The 19,442-nt window shown below is 39.8% G+C and overlaps 1 protein-coding gene across 1 annotated transcript in view; it reads left to right on the forward strand.

The window, feature by feature from the left end:
• The window catches only part of LOC128660360 (phosphatidylinositol-binding clathrin assembly protein), a 576,760-nt gene that overhangs the window by 78,157 nt on the left and 479,161 nt on the right, over window positions 1-19,442 (forward strand). The gene's annotated exons all lie outside the window — the stretch shown is intronic.

Genomic DNA, 19,442 nt, shown 5'->3' on the forward strand with positions numbered 1-19,442 from the left:
GCTAATTACATGAAAGAAAACATAATTTATGTAAGAACTTACCTGATAAATTCATTTCTTTCATATTAGCAAGAGTCCATGAGGCCCACCCTTTTTTTGTGGTGGTTATGATTTTTTTGTATAAAGCACAATTATTCCAATTCCTTATTTTTTATGCTTTCGCACTTTTTTCTTATCACCCCACTTCTTGGCTATGCGTTAAACTGATTTGTGGGTGTGGTGAGGGGTGTATTTATAGGCATTTTGAGGTTTGGGAAACTTTGCCCCTCCTGGTAGGAATGTATATCCCATACGTCACTAGCTCATGGACTCTTGCTAATATGAAAGAAATGAATTTATCAGGTAAGTTCTTACATAAATTATGTTTTTCCTCAGGACAGGAAGTCTATGGAAAAATCTAAAAAACTCCTATTTATTTCTAGAAGTGAGACCACACAGCTAGATGGCATTTGTAAAATCCTAAACTATTGGTATGGTATGTCTCTCCTGCATAGTAAAATAAATGTCTCAAGTTGAAATAAAACTTTCATGATAAAGATATCAGACGATTGACGACTCTGTTCACAGCAAAGTTTATATGGTTTACTCTGGGGACCTAATTCTCATTGGAACAAGTCCAAACAGGATAAGAAGTCTGTTCCCACCTCCAAAACTATTATTTCAGTAGCATATGCTCCAGCATTTAAATACCACTCCTACTTTTTCAGTAAGTATTGAAATGTATTTTAAGTGTGGAATCCTGCTAGGGGCAGTTTTTAATCAGAAGGCTTGGGTTCAGAACTTTTTTCTCAAGAATATTGCATTTGAATGATGAATTTATCCACCAATCAGCAAGGACAACCCAGGTTGTTCACCAAAAATGGGCCTGCATCTAAACTTACATTCTTGCGTTTCAAATAAAGATAACAAGAGAATGAAGAAAATTTGATAATAGGAGTAAATTAGAAATTTGCATAACATTTCATGCTCAATCTGAATCACGAAATTATATTTTTGGGTACAGTGTCCCTTTAAGAACAAGGCCTCCAACAGAAAGGTGTCTTTTTTTTTTTGTTTCTGTTTTTTTCCCTCCATATTTCAGGGCCCTTCAATTGGCCTCTGTTGAGATATGGGAATAATTATTCCAGTACAATGCAAACACAGGGAATGGGATTTCAATCAAATCTCTTTACTGTTCCAAAGAAGAAAGACACCTTCAGAGCAATTTTGGATCTTAAAGGAATAGTCTAGTCCAAAATAAACTTTCATGTTCAGATAGAGAATGTAATTTTAAACAATTTTCCAATTTACTTTTATCACCAATTTTGCTTTGTTCTCTTGGTATTCTTAGTTGAAAGCTAAACCTAGGAGGTTCATGTTCTAATGTCTAAGCCCTTGAAGGCCGCCTCTTCTCTCAGGGCATTTTGCCAGTTTTTCACCACTAGAGGGTGTTAGTTCATGTGTGTCATATAGATAACACTGTGCTCACTTACGTGGAGTTCAGGTGAGCCAGCGCTGATTGGCTAAAATGGATGTCTATCAAAAGAACTGAGATAAGGGGTCAGTTTGCAGAGGCTTAGATACAAGGTAATCACAGAGGTAAAAAGTGTATTTATATATCAGTGTTGGTTGTGCAAAACTAGGGAATGGGTAATAAAGGGATTATCAATCTTTTTAAACAATAACAATTTTGGTGTAGACTGTCCGTTTAAATTCAAAACAGTTTGTAAGAATTCCATCTTTCAGAATGGAACATACTATTCTACTTTTAGCAAGGTTAGTTTATGCCCATATTAAATTAAGCAATGCTTACCTTCCTAATTCAATTTACTAGAAACATCAGTTTCTGAGGTTTACTTTTCTGGAAAAACTATCAGGTTGTTGCTTTTCTCATTATGGGAAATCAAACAAACTGCCCTGAATGCACCCAATCCCGTCTGATCTCGGAAGTTAAGCTGGGCCAGGCCTGGTCAGTACCTGAAAAAGAATAATATCAAGGTTTTGGTTAACCTTTTGTCTATATCAGAGCTCAGGGTATTGCAGTGCTTTCACCACACTATATTTATTTTTAATGACACGATGAGTCCACGGATCATCTCAATTACTAATGGGATATTCACCTCCTGGTCAGCAGGAGGCGGCAAAGAGCACCACAGCAAAGCTGTTAAATAGCTCCTCCCTTCCCTCCCACTCCAGTCATTCTCTTTGCTACGTTAGTGATAGGAAGTGGTAAAGTGAGGTGTTAAAAAAGATTCTTCAATCAAGAGTTTATTATTTTTAATGTAGTGCAAGATTGTGCTGCTTTGTTCTAGGGTGTAGCTGTAGTCCATATCAGTCTCTTCAGTAGAGCAGTGGTGGCTTTAGAGCAATGGGAACTTGTGGAACATAATTCTCACTGCACCTCCCATAGATTGTATGCTGCCCTGTTTGTGAAAGTCTGAGGGAGAAATACTCAGTACTTTTTGTTTACACAGGCCAATGTGAGGGAGAGGACCTCGCAAGCCTGGTGAGCTGCCTTACTGCCGGGCAGATTTCTAAGGTAAGTGCTGAATTTTATTTTCTGGGGATACATGCAAAGAAACATTTGGCACTTTATATATTCCATGGACACTGGATGACATTATTCCTAGGAGTGAGGATATGTTATTGGGCAGTGACTGCAGGCACTGGAGGACGTGGAGAAGTGGCTCTATTTTTATTTTGGGTGATTTAGCCATACTTGCAACTCCCAACAGCTTATTTTACTTTGCAACCGTCCGGGAGGTTTACCTGATTAAACATGATAGGGACGCATGTTAAGGGTTACGCATGTTAGGTGCAATTACTACTCCCGTTGGCTTTCTTTTAGTTTACTACCCGACTGAGAGGTTGGTCTCTTTATCGCTAAGTTGTGTGTTAATTCTCCTGACGACTGCATCTTTACAATTTAGCCGCCCGTGAGGTTTAGCTGGATACGCCCACGATGGGCGGAGCTATGATACGCGCCATTGTTAGCGCTCTTTAGACAAAATCAGTGAAACAGAACGATGGGAGTCTTCTCTGGTACTAAAGAGGTGCTTACAGTAGTCCAGATGCCTTCTCTGCTGCGTTAGGCAGCAGAGAAGCTTCTCACACAATACAAAGGAAGTAGTTTCAGTAGTCCGAATGCCTTCTCTGCTGCGTTAGGCAGCAGAGAAGCTTCTCACACAATAAAAAAGAAGTGTTTTCAGTAGTCCGGATGCCTTCTCTGCTGCGTTGTGTCATACAGCAGAGAGGCTTTGCACGCAGTACAAAAAAGTATTTTTAGTGGTCCGGATGCCTTCTCTGCTGTTGTGTCATACAGCAGAGAGGCTTTACACGCAGTTCTAAAAAGTGCTTAAAGTAGACTAGGGGGGCTGCTATGTGGTTAGCAAGATGCTCACCAATGAACTGACCTAACTAAAAACATAAGTTTGAATCTCGAATGAGAAAAATTGAACATATCTAAAAAGTATTGACAGTAGTCCGGTGGACTACTATTTGTTAGTGTCTCATTCGATGGCAGGCAGACTTCTCTGCCAAGTTTAGCTGAGGTTTGGGGATTCTGTATTATACCTTAAAGAATCTTTCTTTGTGAAAATAAGGCAGTGTATTTCACATTTAAAGACACAGTATAATTTATTTTTAATATTCAAATTGTGAATTCAGATGGTCCAAGAGGCCCTTCGCCATTTTAATTAGTATATCCAATGTTAACGGAACAAAGTTAGGACGTTTCCTTTATTATTTAAAGTCACAGTAATTCTTGTTATGATATTCCATTTTATTTTAAAAAATGTGAATAAGGATGTTACTTAAGCGTTATGTCTTGATACTAATGTGGAACGTCCAAAGACTTTTCTGTTCCCCATGTAATTAAGAGAATTTTACAGTTCAGAGATAAACACTTTTTCAGAGCCAACATTGTCGTGGATGCTGCAAGAAGCATTCTGACAATGTTCAATATTTTCCACAGCCTTCTCTTCAAGTGTCCTAAAAACTTAACATCCATTTAACCCCTGCGATTCCTCCACGACTCCTCTTGGAGTTTTCTTGCAAGACATCGCTTTCCTCTTGTGCTTTTTGGTGCGTTGTCAGCTTTTCCCATGCTGCAGGGAGAGTGCAAGAGGAAAACTAAACATTCAGTGAACAAGGTTTCTGTCACAGTAGTTACTATCTCAGAGGTTCCCTCCCAGATGCCTGAGGAAGGGGATACTTCGGTAGCATCTGAGGGTAAACTCTCAGGTTCTGACGGTATGATTCCTCCCGCTGATACTGAAGTAGTATCTTCAGGTGTAAGCTAGAACTCCTCCGGTTATTACTTAAGGAACTTTTAGCTACTCTGGAACGACTTCTGTCGTTATTTTCATGTGGTACCAGATTGAGCTTTTGAGAGCATTGCTAAGAAATGAGAGAGAACGGGTATAACCCTTTGATCCACATTTCCTATATTGACAGAGAGGTTCCCTTAGCGGACTTGGCAGACGGTACACAAGGTGGAAGGGACAAATTCCATGCTAGCCAGGAGACCTTCTATCCCTATAGATGATAGTTGTTCCTTTTCAGGATCCCATGGATAATTGGGTAGTGGGTTTGCTCAAGATGGCATCCCAGGTTGGTGTTGCTACCTTTGGCGGCAGCATACTAGTTCTATTCGGACAGACGCTTCCCTCGAAGAAATCCAGAATATCTGGAACCAGATAGAAGAAAGGGGTCTTTTCACTAGGTAGGAGACCTCTCCTACCTGGGAGTCATAATTCCTGTTCAAGATTCAGGAACAGGATCTGAGATTTATTCCAAACTGTTTGTGGTTCCCATGAAAGAGGGAACCTTCAGACAAATTTTAGATTTCAAGAGTCTAAACAGTACCATTCTTCAAGATGGTAACTATTCGTTCCATTCTCCCTTTGATCCAAGAGGGTCAACTTTTGACAACTTTTAAGGGACACGTATCTGCATGTTCCCATTCACAGGGATCATCACAAGTCCCTAAGGTTTGTTTTCTAGGCAGACACTTTCAATTCGTTTTTTCTACAGCTCCCAGTATTTTCTTAGGCCTAGATTTAGAGTTCGGCGGTAAAAGGGCTGTTAACGCTCCGCGGGCTTTTTTCTGGCCGCACCATAAATTTAACTCTGGTATCGAGAGTTAAAACAAATGCTGCGTTAGGCTCCAAAAAAGGAGCGTAGGGCATTTTTACTGCAAATGCAACTCTCGATACCAGAGCTGCTTACGGACGCGGCCAGCCTCAAAAACGTGCTCGTGCACGATTCTCCCATAGGAAACAATGGGACTGTTTGAGCTGAAAAAAAACCTAACACCTGCAAAAAAGCAGCGTTCAGCTCCTAACGCAGCCCCATTGTTTCCTATGGGGAAACACTTCCTACGTCTGCACCTCACACCCTAACATGAACCCCAAGTCTAAACACCCCTAACCTTACACTTATTAACCCCTAATCTGCCGCCCCCGCTATCGCTGACCCCTGCATTACAGTTTTAACCCCTAATCTTCCGCTCCGTAAACCGCCGCAACCTACGTTATCCCTATGTACCCCTAATCTGCTGCCCTAACATCGCCGACCCCTATGTTATATTTATTAACCCCTAATCTGCCCCCCACAACGTCGCCGACACCTGCCTACACTTATTAACCCCTAATCTGCCGAGCGGACCTGAGCGCTACTATAATAAAGTTATTAACCCCTAATCCGTCTCACTAACCCTATCATAAATAGTATTAACCCCTAATCTGCCCTCCCTAACATCGCCGACACCTACCTTCAATTATTAACCCCTAATCTTCCGATCGGAGCTCACCGCTATTCTAATAAATGTATTAACCCCTAAAGCTAAGTCTAACCCTAACCCTAACACCCCCCTAACTTAAATATAATTTACATATAACGAAATAAATTAACTCTTATTAAATAAATTAATCCTATTTAAAGCTAAATACTTACCTGTAAAATAAACCCTAATATAGCTACAATATAAATTATAATTATATTTTAGCTATTTTAGGATTAATATTTATTTTACAGGCAACTTGGTATTTATTTTAACCAGGTACAATAGCTATTAAATAGTTAAGAACTATTTAATAGTTACCTAGTTAAAATAATAACAAATTTACCTGTAAAATAAATCCTAACCTAGGATATAATTAAACCTAACACTACCCTATCAATAAAATAATTAAATAAACTACCTACAATTACCTACAATTAACCTAACACTACACTATCAATAAATTAAATAAACACAATTGCTACAAATAAATACAATTAAATAAACTAGCTAAAGTACAAAAAATAAAAAAGAACTAAGTTACAGAAAATAAAAAAAAATTTACAAACATAAGAAAAATATTACAACAATTTTAAACTAATTACACCTACTCTAAGCCCCCTAATAAAATAACAAAGACCCCCAAAATAAATAATTCCCTACCCTATTCTAAATTTAAAAAGTTACAAGCTCTTTTACCTTACCAGCCCTGAACAGGGCCCTTTGCGGGGCATGCCCCAAGAAGTTCAGCTCTTTTGCCTGTAAAAGAAAACATACAATACCCCCCCCCCAACATTACAACCCACCACCCACATACCCCTAATCTAACCCAAACCCCCCTTAAATAAACCTAACACTAAGCCCCTGAAGATCTTCCTACCTTGTCTTCACCATACCAGGTTCACCGATCCGTCCTGGCTCCAAGATCTTCATCCAACCCAAGCGGGGGTTGGCGATCCATAATCCGGTGCTGAAGAGGTCCAGAAGAGGCTCCAAAGTCTTCATCCTATCCGGCAAGAAGAGGACATCCGGACCGGCAAACATCTTTATAATATAATTATAATTTATATTGTAGCTATATTAGGATTTATTTTACAGGTAAGTATTTAGCTTTAAATAGGATTAATTTATTTAATAAGAGTTAATTTATTTCGTTAGATTAAAATTATATTTAAGTTAGGGGGGTGTTAGTGTTAGGGTTAGACTTAGCTTTAGGGGTTAATACATTTATTAGAATAGCGGTGAGCTCCGATCGGAAGATTAGGGGTTAATAATTGAAGTTAGGTGTCGGCGATGTTAGGGAGGGCAGATTAGGGGTTAATACTATTTATGATAGGGTTAGTGAGGCGGGTTAGGGGTTAATAACTTTATTATAGTAGCGCTCAGGTCCGCTCGGCAGATTAGGGGTTAATAAGTGTAGGCAGGTGTCGGCGACGTTGAGGGGGGCAGATTAGGGGATAATAAATATAATATAGGGGTCGGCGGTGTTAGGGGTAGCAGATTAGGGGTACATAGGGATAACGTAGGTGGCGGCGCTTTGCGGTCGGAAGATTAGGGGTTAATTATTTTAAGTAGCTGGCGGCGATGTTGTGGGGGGCAGATTAGGGGTTAATAAATGTAATATAGGGGTCGGCGGGGTTAGGGGCAGCAGATTAGGGGTACATAAGTATAACGTAGGTGGCGGTCGGAAGATTAGGGGTTAAAATTTTTAATCGAGTGGCGGCGATGTGGGGGGACCTCGGTTTAGGGGTACATAGGTAGTTTATGGGTGTTAGTGTACTTTAGGGTACAGTAGTTAAGAGCTTTATAAACCGGCGTTAGCCAGAAAGCTCTTAACTCCTGCTATTTTCAGGCGGCTGGAATCTTGTCGTTAGAGCTCTAACGCTCACTGCAGAAACGACTCTAAATACCAGCGTTAGAAAGATCCCATTGAAAAGATAGGATACGCAAATGGCGTAGGGGGATCTGCGGTATGGAAAAGTCGCGGCTGTAAAGTGAGCGTTAGACCCTTTAATCACTGACTCCAAATACCAGCGGGCGGCCAAAACCAGCGTTAGGAGCCTCTAACGCTGGTTTTGACGGCTACCGCCGAACTCTAAATCTAGGCCTTAGTCTCTGGGTTCGCTGTCAGTGGTGCTTTGGTTATGGCGCACTGGCGCCCTTTCTGGACGACATCCTGGTCCAGACACCACCCTGGTCCAGGCACCATCCTTTCAATTAGCAAGGAAAGAGTTTCTTGGTCCCTAATTCAAGGGTATCCTTCTGAGGGACCATAATAGATTCCCTATTTATGTAGGTTTTTCTGACAGGAGTCAGGAAATCTAGGTTTTGATAGTTGTCTAGTCCTTCAGTCCGCTCCTCGGCCTTCAGTGGCTCAGTACATGGAAGTATCCAGACTGATGGTAGCGGCATTGGACATTATCCCATTTGTCTGACTTAGACAATGGAACGGAGATTAGGCCGTTTTGTCTCTTGGAGCAGGAGACAAGGGATTCTCTTGAATGGTGTTTGTCTCGGGATCATCTCTCCCAGGGGACTTGCTTTCGCAGACCATCTGGGGGGATTGTGACAACAGACACAAGCCCTCTAAGTTGGGGAGCAGTTTGGGGCTCCCTAAGGGCTCAGAGAGTTTGGACTCAGTCAGAGTCTGCTTTTCCTATAAACATTTCGGAACTGAGAGCGATCTTCAATGCTCTTTTGACCTAGCTCCAGTTAGCCTCGGTCCAGTTTATCAGGTTCCAGTCTGAACATATCTTCAGTGGTTTACATCAACCACCACGAGGGAACGAGGAGTTCCTTAGCGCTGACAGAGGTATCCAAGATAGTCCAGTGGGTGGAAGCCCACTCCTGCTGTCTGTCGTTGTTCCCCCTCCCAGGGGTGGACTGGGGACAGATTTCCTGAGCAGGCAGACTTCTCGTCTGGGGGAATGGGCTCTCCATCCGGTTGTGTTTTCCAGCCTGATTCTAAAATGGGGTCAGCTGGAATTAGAGCTCATGGTATCTTGACAGAATGCCGAGCTTACGAGTTACGGCTTGCGGTTCGGGGACCCTCAGGCAGTACTGGTTACCACCCTGGCGGTACCTTAGACCTTCAGTCTTGCATACCTATTTCCTTTTATCTTATTCTTCGGGTTATTGTTCGAGTCAAACAGGAGAGGGTTTCGGTGATCCTCATTACACCGGCTGGACCTGGCAGGATTTGGTATGAAGATCTGGGGGACATGTTATCTCTTCTACCTTGGAGGCTTCAGTTGAGGAAGGACCTTCTAATTCAAGGGCCTTTCCTTCACCCAAATCTAGTTTCTCTCTCTGAAGCTGACTGCTGTGAGTATGAACACTTTATTATCTAAGCGGGCCTTTCAGAATCGGTCGTAGAGACCATGATTCAGGCTCATAAGCATGTATCTAAAATGTTTTTCCATACAAATGCCTGGCATGTATAATCTTTTTGTTAGGCCTTGGTCAGGATTAGGCCTATGTTTAAACCAGTTACTCCTCCATGGTGTCTTGGTTCTCAGGGTTTTTCAAGGGACTCCGTTTGAGCCTATGTATTCCTTAGATTTTAAGTTATTATCTTGGAAGGTTTTATGTCCTGATTTATATTTCTTCTGCTCATAGAGCGTCAGAACGTTCGACGTGGCGATATGATTCCCCTTATATTATTTTTCTTTCTGATAGGGTAGATTCACGTACTGACTTAGGTTTTCTTCCTGGAGCTGTTTCGAATCGGGAGAATGTCGTACTACCTTGTGTCCTAATCCTACTTTTATGAAAAAAATAGGGATTGGGCACATTTTGGACGTGATCCGTGCTTTAAAGTTTTATCTGCAGATGAATAAGGATTTCGTCTATCTTCTGTTTTGTTTGGACGTTTTTTTTCTCAGGAAGACGTAGGAGAAAGAGAGCTACGGCTACTTCTTTTTCTTTCTGGCTGAAGAGTATCATACGTTTTGCATATGAGACTGCTGGTTAACAGCCTCCAGAGAGAGTTACAGCTCATTCCACGAGGGCCGTTGCTTCCTCATGGGCATTCAAGAATGAAGCTTCTGTGGAACAGATTTGCAAAGCTGCAACTTGGTCCTCTCTTCTCTCTTTTTCAAAGTTCTAAAAATTTGACATTTTTGCCTCGGCTGAGGCCGCTTTGGGAGAAAGGTTCTTCAAGCAGTGGTGCCTTCCGTTTAGGTTTCCTGTCTTGTTCCTCCTGTATCATCTATGTACTCTAGCTTGGGTATTGAATCCCATTAGTAATTAAGATGATCCGTGGACTCATCGTGTCATTAAAAAGAAAAGAAAATTTATGCTTACCTGATAATTTTATTTCTTTTTTGACACAATGAGTCCACGGCCCGCCCTGTTTTTGAAAGACAGGTTGTTGGTTACTATAAACTTCAGACACCCCTGCGCCTTGGTTTTTCCTTTCTCTCCTGAACTTCGGTTGAATGACTGGAGTGGGAGGGAAGGGAAGAGCTATTTAACAGCTTTGCTGTGGTGCTCTTTGCCGCCTTCTGCTGACCAGGAGGTGAATATCCCATTAGTAATTAAGATGATCCGTGGACTCATTGTGTCAAAAAAGAAATAAATTTATCAGGTAAGCATAAATTAACTTTTTATTACTTGTATGATATATTGGTACTAGCTCAATCCTTTCCTTTACCAGAATTTCACACACAACAACTATTGTTGTTTCTTCCAGTTTCAATGATTTTTTTCTAGCAGAGTAGAGAAGGATAACACTGGTATTTACCTATATGAACCTTCAATCTCTCTCACTCCCTTCAGTGGCTCTGTGAATAGAAGTACTATGTCTCATAATTACAATTTCAGATTAAATTTCACGAGATCTCTTCAGCTTTATATGCTGCTCTATTGATGCAAGGTTTAATATCCTGCTATCTCTAAAATATTTTAGATTCCAACACAATCCAGTCTCTGACTTGGTGGCTGAATCATTAATTTATTATTCAGGAGGTTTCTTACTCATTCTACTTAATCTGTAATTACTACAGATACAACTTTTTAGGTTGGAGAGCTGTTTGGGGGTCTCTGACACCACACTGTGGGATCATCAGAGGTGAGGTTGCAATCAATATTATAGAACTCCTTGCAATTTTCAGGACCCTTCAAACTTGGCCTCTGTTACTAAGGGAGTCTTATCTCTATTTCCAGACACACAATGTCACAATAGTAACTTATGTCAACCATTAAGGGGAACTCACAGTTCCCTATCCTTGTTGGAGATGTCTCAGATTCTCTCCTGGGCAGAAGTCAATTCTTGCCTAAATCTTATGATTCATATCTCAAGAGTGAACAATGGGAATCAGACTTTCTCAGTCATTAGTCTCTACATCCAGGGCAATGGTCTCTTCATTAGGATGTGTTCTATCTGATTGTGGATCTTTGGGGCCTAACAGAAATAGATCTGAGGGTCTATCGTTTGAACATCAAACTTCCCAGGTACTTTCCCAGGGAACCTTACGCAAAGGTAGTGGATGCTCTAGTAGTTCCTTGGTCATTTCAATCTGCTTATTTGTTTTCTCCTCTGGTTCCTTTTTTCATAGTGATTTTTAAGATAGGACTAGAAAAGTAATTTGTAATCCTGATTGCCCTAGTGTGGCGCTACAGGATTTGGTATACGGATCTAGTTCAAATGTCCAGTTATTCGCCTTGACCTCTTCCGCTGCGGTCAAACTTTTTGCCTCTAGGTCCTTTTTTTCCTTTTTCCCATCTGCATCTTCAGTCTCTAAAGCTTCATGGCATGAAAATTGAATGCTTAGTTCTGAGACAGAATGGTTTCTCAGAAAACTTGTCTCTAGGAAAATGAATCACAAAGTTTGTAAAACTTACAATGATGAATAGATCAACATTTTTCTGACATTCTTTTAGAATCCATCAAATTCTTCAGTTTTTGCAGGATGGTTTAGAAAAGGATTTATCTGCCAATTACCTGACAGAACAGATATCTGCTCTTTCCTTTTATTTCTCGGAAGATTGCTAGTTTTCCTGATATTTTTTTTTTTTTTTTCATGCCCTAGTCTATTTCTCCTTTTTGGAGTTTTAACCTAGTGTTAAAGGATTTTGCAGGCTCTTCCTTTTTTAAATAAACCTATACATTCATTAGACATTACACTGCTTTCTTGAAAAGTGTTGTCTCTCTTATCCTTCTCTTCTTCTAAAAGAGTTTTTGTATTGTCTGCTCTCTCTTGTGAGTCTCCTTACCTGATATTCTTCCAAAATAAGGCTGTTTTGTGGACTACATTTTTTGTCTAAGTTGTTTCCTTACACAATATTAGTGGGGAGATTTGTTAATCCCTCTTTGTGTCCTGATCCTAAGAATGCTTCTGAAAGATCTTTGCATTTTTTGGATGTTGTTAGACCATTGTTAATGATATTAAGGTTTTTAGATAAACTTTTAGTCTGTTTGTTCCTTTTTTTTCTGGCCCTAGAAAAGGTCAGAAGGCCTCTGCTATTTCTTTCATGTAATTGGCAAGAGTCCATGAGCTAGTGACATATGGGATATACAATCCTACCAGGAGGGGCAAAGTTTCCCAAACCTCAAAATGCCTATAAATACACCCCTCACCACACCCACAATTCAGTTTTACTAACTTTGCCTCCTATGGAGGTGGTGAAGTAAGTTTGTGCTAAGATTTCTACGTTGATATGCGCTTCTCAGCATTGTTGAAGCCCGATTCCTCTGAGTGCAGCGAATGTCAGAGGGACGTGAAGGGAGTATCACTTATTGAATACGATGATTTCCCTAACGGGGGTCTATTTCATGGGTTCTCTGTTATCGGTCGTAGAGATTCATCTCCTATCTCCCTTTTCAGATCGACGATATACTTTCAATTTACTATTACCTCTACTAATAACTGTTTTAGTACTGGTTTGGCTATCTGCTATATGTGGATGGGTGTCTTTTGGTAAGTATGTTTTTTATTACTTAAGACACCTCAGCTATGGTTTGGCACTTTATGCGTTTATATAAGGTTCTAAATATATGTATTGTACTTATATTTGTCATGAGTCAGGTTCATGTATTTCCTTCTGCAGACTGTCAGTTTCATATTTGGGGAATATAAACATCTTTTAAAATGAAATTTATTTCCTACCTGGGGTTTAGTCTTTTTTTCAATTGACTACTTCTTACAAATTGCGGGCGGTATTAGGCCCGCGGGTGCGACAAATGCTAAAACTTATTGCGTAATTTTTGGCGCGAAGATTTTTTTGGCGCGAAAGAGTACGTCTATGGCGCAAGTTCGTCATTTCCGGCGTCATACTTGATGCCGAGACCTTTCACACGGTTGCGTCATTAGTGACGCGAGTGTGTCATTTCCGGTTATTTTTTGGCGCCAAAAAAGTTTTGTTACGTTGTGCGTTATACTTGGCGCCAAACTTTTTCATTATTTCAATACCCCATTGATGTTTGCCTCTTGATTTTTTCAATATCAGAGGGCTATGCTATTTGCATTTTTTCCCATTCCTGAAACTGTCATATAAGGAAATAGATAATTTTGCTTTATATGTTGTTTTTTCTCTTACATTTTGCAAGATGTCTCACTTTGATCCTGCCTCAGAAGCTTCTGCTGGAACATTACTGCCTGACATCAGTTCTACCAAAGCTAAGTCATTAGTTATAAAATTGTAGAAATTATATCGCCGAATGTCATTTGTAATAGTTGTTTTGATAAAACTTTTACATGCAGATAATGTGTCCATCAGTAATAGTACATTACCAGTTGCAGTTCCTTCAACTTCTAATGTACATAATATACCTGTAAAATTTAATGAATTTATTTCTGATTCTATTCTGAGGGCCTTGTCTGCATTTTCACCTTCAAATAAATATAATAGGTCTTTTTAAAACTTCTCATTTAGTTGATGAAATTTCAAATGACCAACAATATGATAATTTATCCTCTTCTGATAAGGATCTATCTGATTCAGTAGATCCTCCTCAGACATTGACACTGACAAATCTACTTATTTATTTAAAATAGAGTATATGCGTTCTTTATTAAAAGAAGTGTTAATTACTTTGGATATTGAGGTAACCAGTCCTCTTGACGTTCAGTCTAATAAAAGTTTTAATGCTGTTTTTAAACCTCCTGTGGTTTCTCCAGGGGTTTTTCCTATTTCTGATATAATTTCTAAGGAATGGAATAAGACAGGTACTTCTTTTTATTCCTTCTTCAAGGTTTAAAAATTGTATCCTTTGCCAGCAAAATCTATAGAGTTTTGGGAAAAGATCCCCAAAGTTGATGGGGCTATTTCTACTCTTGCTAAACGTACCACTATTCCTATGGAAGATAGTACTTCTTTTAAGGATCCTTTAGATAAGAAGCTTGAATCTTATCTAAGGAAGGCCTATTTATATTCAGGTCATCTTCTCAGACCTGCAATTTCTTTGGCTGATGTTGCGGTGGCATTAACTTTCTAGTTGGAGAATTTAGCGCAACATAAATTGGATTCTGACATATCTAGCATTATTCGCTTACTACAACATGCTAATCTTTTTATTTGTGATGTTAGATCCATGTCTTTAGCTATATTAGCTAGAAGAGCTTTGTGGCTTAAATCTTGGAATGCTGTTATGACATCTAAATCTAGATTACTATCTTTTTCTTTCCAAGGTAATAATTTATTTGGTTCTCAGTTGGATTCTATTATTTCAACTGTTACTGGGGGAAAGGGAGATTTTTCTGCCTCAGGATAAAAAACCTAAGGGTAAATCTAAGGCTTCTAACCGTTTTCGTTCCTTTCATCAGAATAAGGAACAAAAACTCAATCCTCCCCCCAAGGAATCTGCTTCCAATTGGAAGCCTTCCTCAAATTGGAATAAATCCAAGCCTTTTAGGAAACCAAAGTCAGCCCCTAAGTCCGCATGAAGGTGCGGTCCTCATTCCAGCTCAGCTGGTAGGGGGCAGATTAAGGTTTTTCAAGGATATTTGGATAAATTCTGTTCAAAATCGATGGATTCAGAGCATTGTCTCTCTAGGCTTTCGAATAGGATTCAGAGTAAGACCTCCTGTGAGAAGATTTTTTTCTCTCACGTATCCCAGTAAATCCAGTAAAAGCTCAGGCTTTCCTGAAGTATGTTTCAGACCTGGAGTCTTCAGGGGTAATCATGCCAGTTCCTCTTCTGGAACAAGGTTTGGGGTTTTATACAAATCTATTCATTGTCCAAAGAAGGAAAATTTATTCAGACCAGTTTTGGATCTGTAAATTTTGAATCGTTATGTAAGAGTACCAACTTTCAAGATGGTGACTATAAGGACTATTCTGCCTTTTGTTCAGCAAGGACATTATATGTCCACAATAGACTTGCAGGATGCATACCTTCATATTCCGATTCATCCAGAACATTATCAGTTTCTGAGATTCTCTTTTCTAGACAAGCATTACCAATTTGTTGCTCTTCCATTTGGCCTAGCAACCGCTAAAAGAATCTTTTCAAAGGTTCTGGGTGTCCTACTCTCTGTATTCAGAGAACAGGGTATTGCGGTGTTTCCTTATTTGGACGTTATCTTGGTACTAGCTCAGTCTTTACGTACTGCAGAATCTCACACGAATCAACTAGTGTTGTTTCTTCGGAAACATGGTTGGAGGATCAATTTACCAAAAAGTTTCTTGATTCCTCAGACAAGGGTCACCTTTTTAGGCTTCCAGATAGATTCAGTGTCCATGAATCTGTCTCTAACAGACAAGAGACGTTTAAAATTGGTTGCAGCCTGCCGGCACCTTCTGTCTCAGTCATTCCTTTCAGTGGCTATGTGCATGGAAGTTTTAGGTCTCATGACTGCAGCATCGGACGCGTTCCCTTTGCTCGTTTTCACATGAGACCTCTTCAGCTTTGTATGCTGAATCAATGGTGCAGGGATTATACAAAGATATCACAATTAATATCCTTAAATCCCAATGTACGACACTCTCTGACATGGTGGATAGATCAGCATCGTTTAGTTCAAGGGGCTTCTTTTGTTCATCCAACCTGGACTGTGATCACAACAGATGCAAGTCTTTCAGGTTGGGGAGCTGTTTGAGGATCTCTGACAGCACAAGGGGTTTGGAAATTTCAAGAGGCGAGATTTCCAATAAATATTTTAGATCTCTGTGCAATTCTCAGAGCTCTTCAGTTTTGGCCTCTGTTAAAGAGAGAACCGTTCATTTGTTTTCAGACAGACATTTTCACATCAGTGGCATATGTCAATCATCGGGGTGGGACTCACAGTCCCCACGCTATGAAGAAGTATCTCGAATACTTGTTTGGGTGGAATCCAGCTCCTGTCTAATCTCTGCGGTGCATATCCCAGGTGTAGACATTTGGGAAGCGGATTATCTCAGCCACAAGACTTTACATCCAGGGGAGTGGTCTCTCCATTGAGATGTTTTTTCTCAGATTGTTCAGATATGGGGTCTTCCACAGATAGATCTCATGGCCTCTCATCTAAACAAGAAACTTCCCACATACCTATCCAGGTCCAGGGATGTTCAGGCGGAAGCAGTGGATACGCTGATAGTTTCTTGGTGTTTTCATTCTGCTTATATCTTCCCGCCTCTAGTTCTCCTTCCAAGAGTGATTTCCAAAAATCATCATGGAACAATCATTTGTGTTGCTGGTAGCGCCAGCATGGCCACACAGGTTTTGGTATGCGGAACTGGTTCGGATGTCCAGTTGCCCGCCTTGGCCACTTCCGTTACGGCCAGACCTACTATCTCAAGGATTTCAAATCATTAAAATTTGAAGGTATGGAAATTGAACACTTAGTACTAAGTCATAGAGGTTTCTCTGACTCAGTGATTGATACTATGTTTCAAGCTCGTAAATCAGTCTCTAGGAAGATTTATTATAGAGTTTGGAAGACATACATTTCATGGTGTTCTTCTCATAAATTCTCCTGGCATTCTTTTAGAATTCCTAGAATTTTTCAGTTTCTTCAGGATGGTTTGGATAAGGTTTTGTCTGCAAGTTCCTTGAAAGGTCAAATCTCCGCTCTTTCTGTTTTATTTCACAGAAAGATTGCTATACTTCCTGATATACACTGTTTTGTACAGGCTTTAGTTCGTATTAAGCCTGTCATTAAATCATTTTCTCCTCCTTGGAGTCTTAATTTGGTTCTGAAGGCTTTACAGGCTTCTCCAGTTGAGCCTATGCATTCTTTGGACTCTTAACTACTTTCTTGGAAAGTGTTGTTCTTTTTGGCTATCTCTTCTGCTAGAAGAGTTTCTGAGCTATCTGCTCTCTCTTGTGAATCTTTCTGATTTTTCATCAGGATAAGGCGGTTTTGCAGACTTCATTTGAATTTTTACCTCAGGTTGTGAATTCTAACAACATTAGTAGAGAAATTGTTGTCCCTTCCTTGTGTCCTAATCCTAAGAATCCTTTGGAAAGATCCTTACATTCTTTGGATGTGGTGAGAGCTTTGAAATATTATGTTAAAGCTTTTTGATTCATCAAGCTTATTTGGAGTCGGGTCAAGCCCCGCCTCAGAGAATTATAACTCATTCTACTAGATCAGTCTCCACTTCGTGGGCTTTTAAGAATGAAGCTTCAGTTGATCAGATTTGCAAAGCAGCGACTTGGTCCTCTTTGCATACATTTACTAAATTCTACCGTTTTTTTTTTTTTTATAAATCAGTTTTTATTCAGAGAGAGGGTGAACACATGGGCACAAACATTTATCCCATAGCAAGACATGTAACACATATATAGAATTCACATATTACATCATTATAAAGGTTGTACAATAATGAGACAGAAGCAACAGGATACAGATAATCAGTGGTAGAATACATCTCAGAACTCTCCAACCTTAACACAAGCGAACTGTATCCTGCACTATCATATGCCGGGATGTCCGTAACCCACATGTTGACAACTCCCTCATTTTTTGTAATGTGGAGAGATTAAAACTTCTCCCCTACTCAATTTAAACCCAGTTAACCCCAAACCCCCCCCCCTTAATATTCCCCTTGAACAGAATTATTCTTATCCTAGAGTGTACACAGTGTTCTCTTATAAGTAGGCAAATGTTCAATCTTAGATATCTTGCTGGACCGGCAACGGATAGGGCGAGAGAGAGAGAAAAAAAAAAAGGGTGGGGGGGGAGATGGGGGAGAGAGAGAAGATGATTAAAAAGTGAGATGACTCCACTCTCCTCTCAGAGAGTCTTCCAGAAAAGTAATAGAGTTATGAAAGGGCAGGAGGACTTGCCTTTGTATCTCCAATTCAAATGTTAGAATCAATCTGCGCCATTTCCGTAGAAATGAGCTTAGTCGGCTATCCACATCTACCCTAACATCTACTTGTTCAATAAATAGTTGTGTTCTTAGCATGTTTTTGAAATAAACCATTTTAGGTGCCCTGTTAGTTGTCCAGTGATTAAGTAAACACTTCCTCGCCAGCAGAATAAGTAAAGTCAATTCTGAGTCAGTCTGTCTGTGCTGTTGCTCCCACTGCATAAACAATACCGCCCTAGGTGTAAATTCAAAAGAAGAACCCATTTTTGTCTTAACCCAGTATTGTAGTTTACTCCAAAATTGACTAACTTTCGGACATTCCCATATACAATGCAACAGGCCAGGAGATTCCGCAGAGCACTTAGAACATTTATTGGGCCAATCCGGTATCCATTTAGCTAGACACTTGGGGGTCATATACGCTTTGTGTACGAACCTTATTTGGGTTTCCCGCAATTCTACCGTTTTTATGTATTTGCTTCTTCAGGAAGCAGTTTTTGGTAGAAAAGTTCTTCTGGCAGCTGTTTCAGTTTGATTCTTCTGCTTTTGATTTAAGTTTTTTTTCTTTCAAAAATGAAATAAACTATTTTTTTGGGTTGTGGATTAATTTTTTTCAGCGGTATATGGCTGTTTTTATTTTATTCCCTCCCTCTCTAGTGACTCTTGAGTGGAAGACTCCACATCTTGGGTATTGATATCCCATATGTCACTAGCTCATGGACTCTTGCCAATTACATGAAAGAAAACATAATTTATTTAACTTACCTGATAAATTAATTTCTTTCATATTGGCAAGAGTCCATGAGGCCCACCCTTTTTTATGGTGGTTATGATTTTTTTGTATAAAGCACAATTATTTCCAAATTTCCTTTTGTTGATGCTTTCTACTCCTTTCTTTATCACTCCACTGCTTGGCTATTTGTTAAACTGAATTGTGGGTGTGGTGAGGGGTGTATTTTGGGAAACTTTGCCCCTCCTGGTAGGATTGTATATCCCATATGTCACTAGCTCATGGAATCATGCCAATATGAAGGAAATGAATTTATCAGGTAAGTTCTTACATAAATTATGTTTTCTTTAGCCTCTTAATTGAAACTTTTGATTCACAAGGCTTATTTGGAGGTGGGTCAGCCTATCCCACAATGGATTATGGCTCATTCTACTAGGTCAGTTGACACTTCTTGAGTTTTCAAGAATTGAGGCTTTAGTTGATCAAATTTGCAAGGCAGCCACTTGGTCTTCTTTGCATACCTTTACTAAATTTTACAATTTTTGCTTCCTCTAAAGCAGCCTTTGGTAGAAAGGTCCTTCAGGCAGTTGTTTGTTTACTGATTTTACCTGTTTTTTTTTTTTTTTTTTTTTTTTTTTAGTTTATGATCAGATATTTTCTTTTGGGTTGTGGGTTTTTCAACCCCTCCCTTGGTTATTCATTCCCATTAGCCAT

Source organism: Bombina bombina, chromosome 1, assembly GCF_027579735.1.
Source record: "Bombina bombina isolate aBomBom1 chromosome 1, aBomBom1.pri, whole genome shotgun sequence".
NCBI classification, from domain to species: Eukaryota; Metazoa; Chordata; class Amphibia; order Anura; family Bombinatoridae; genus Bombina; species Bombina bombina.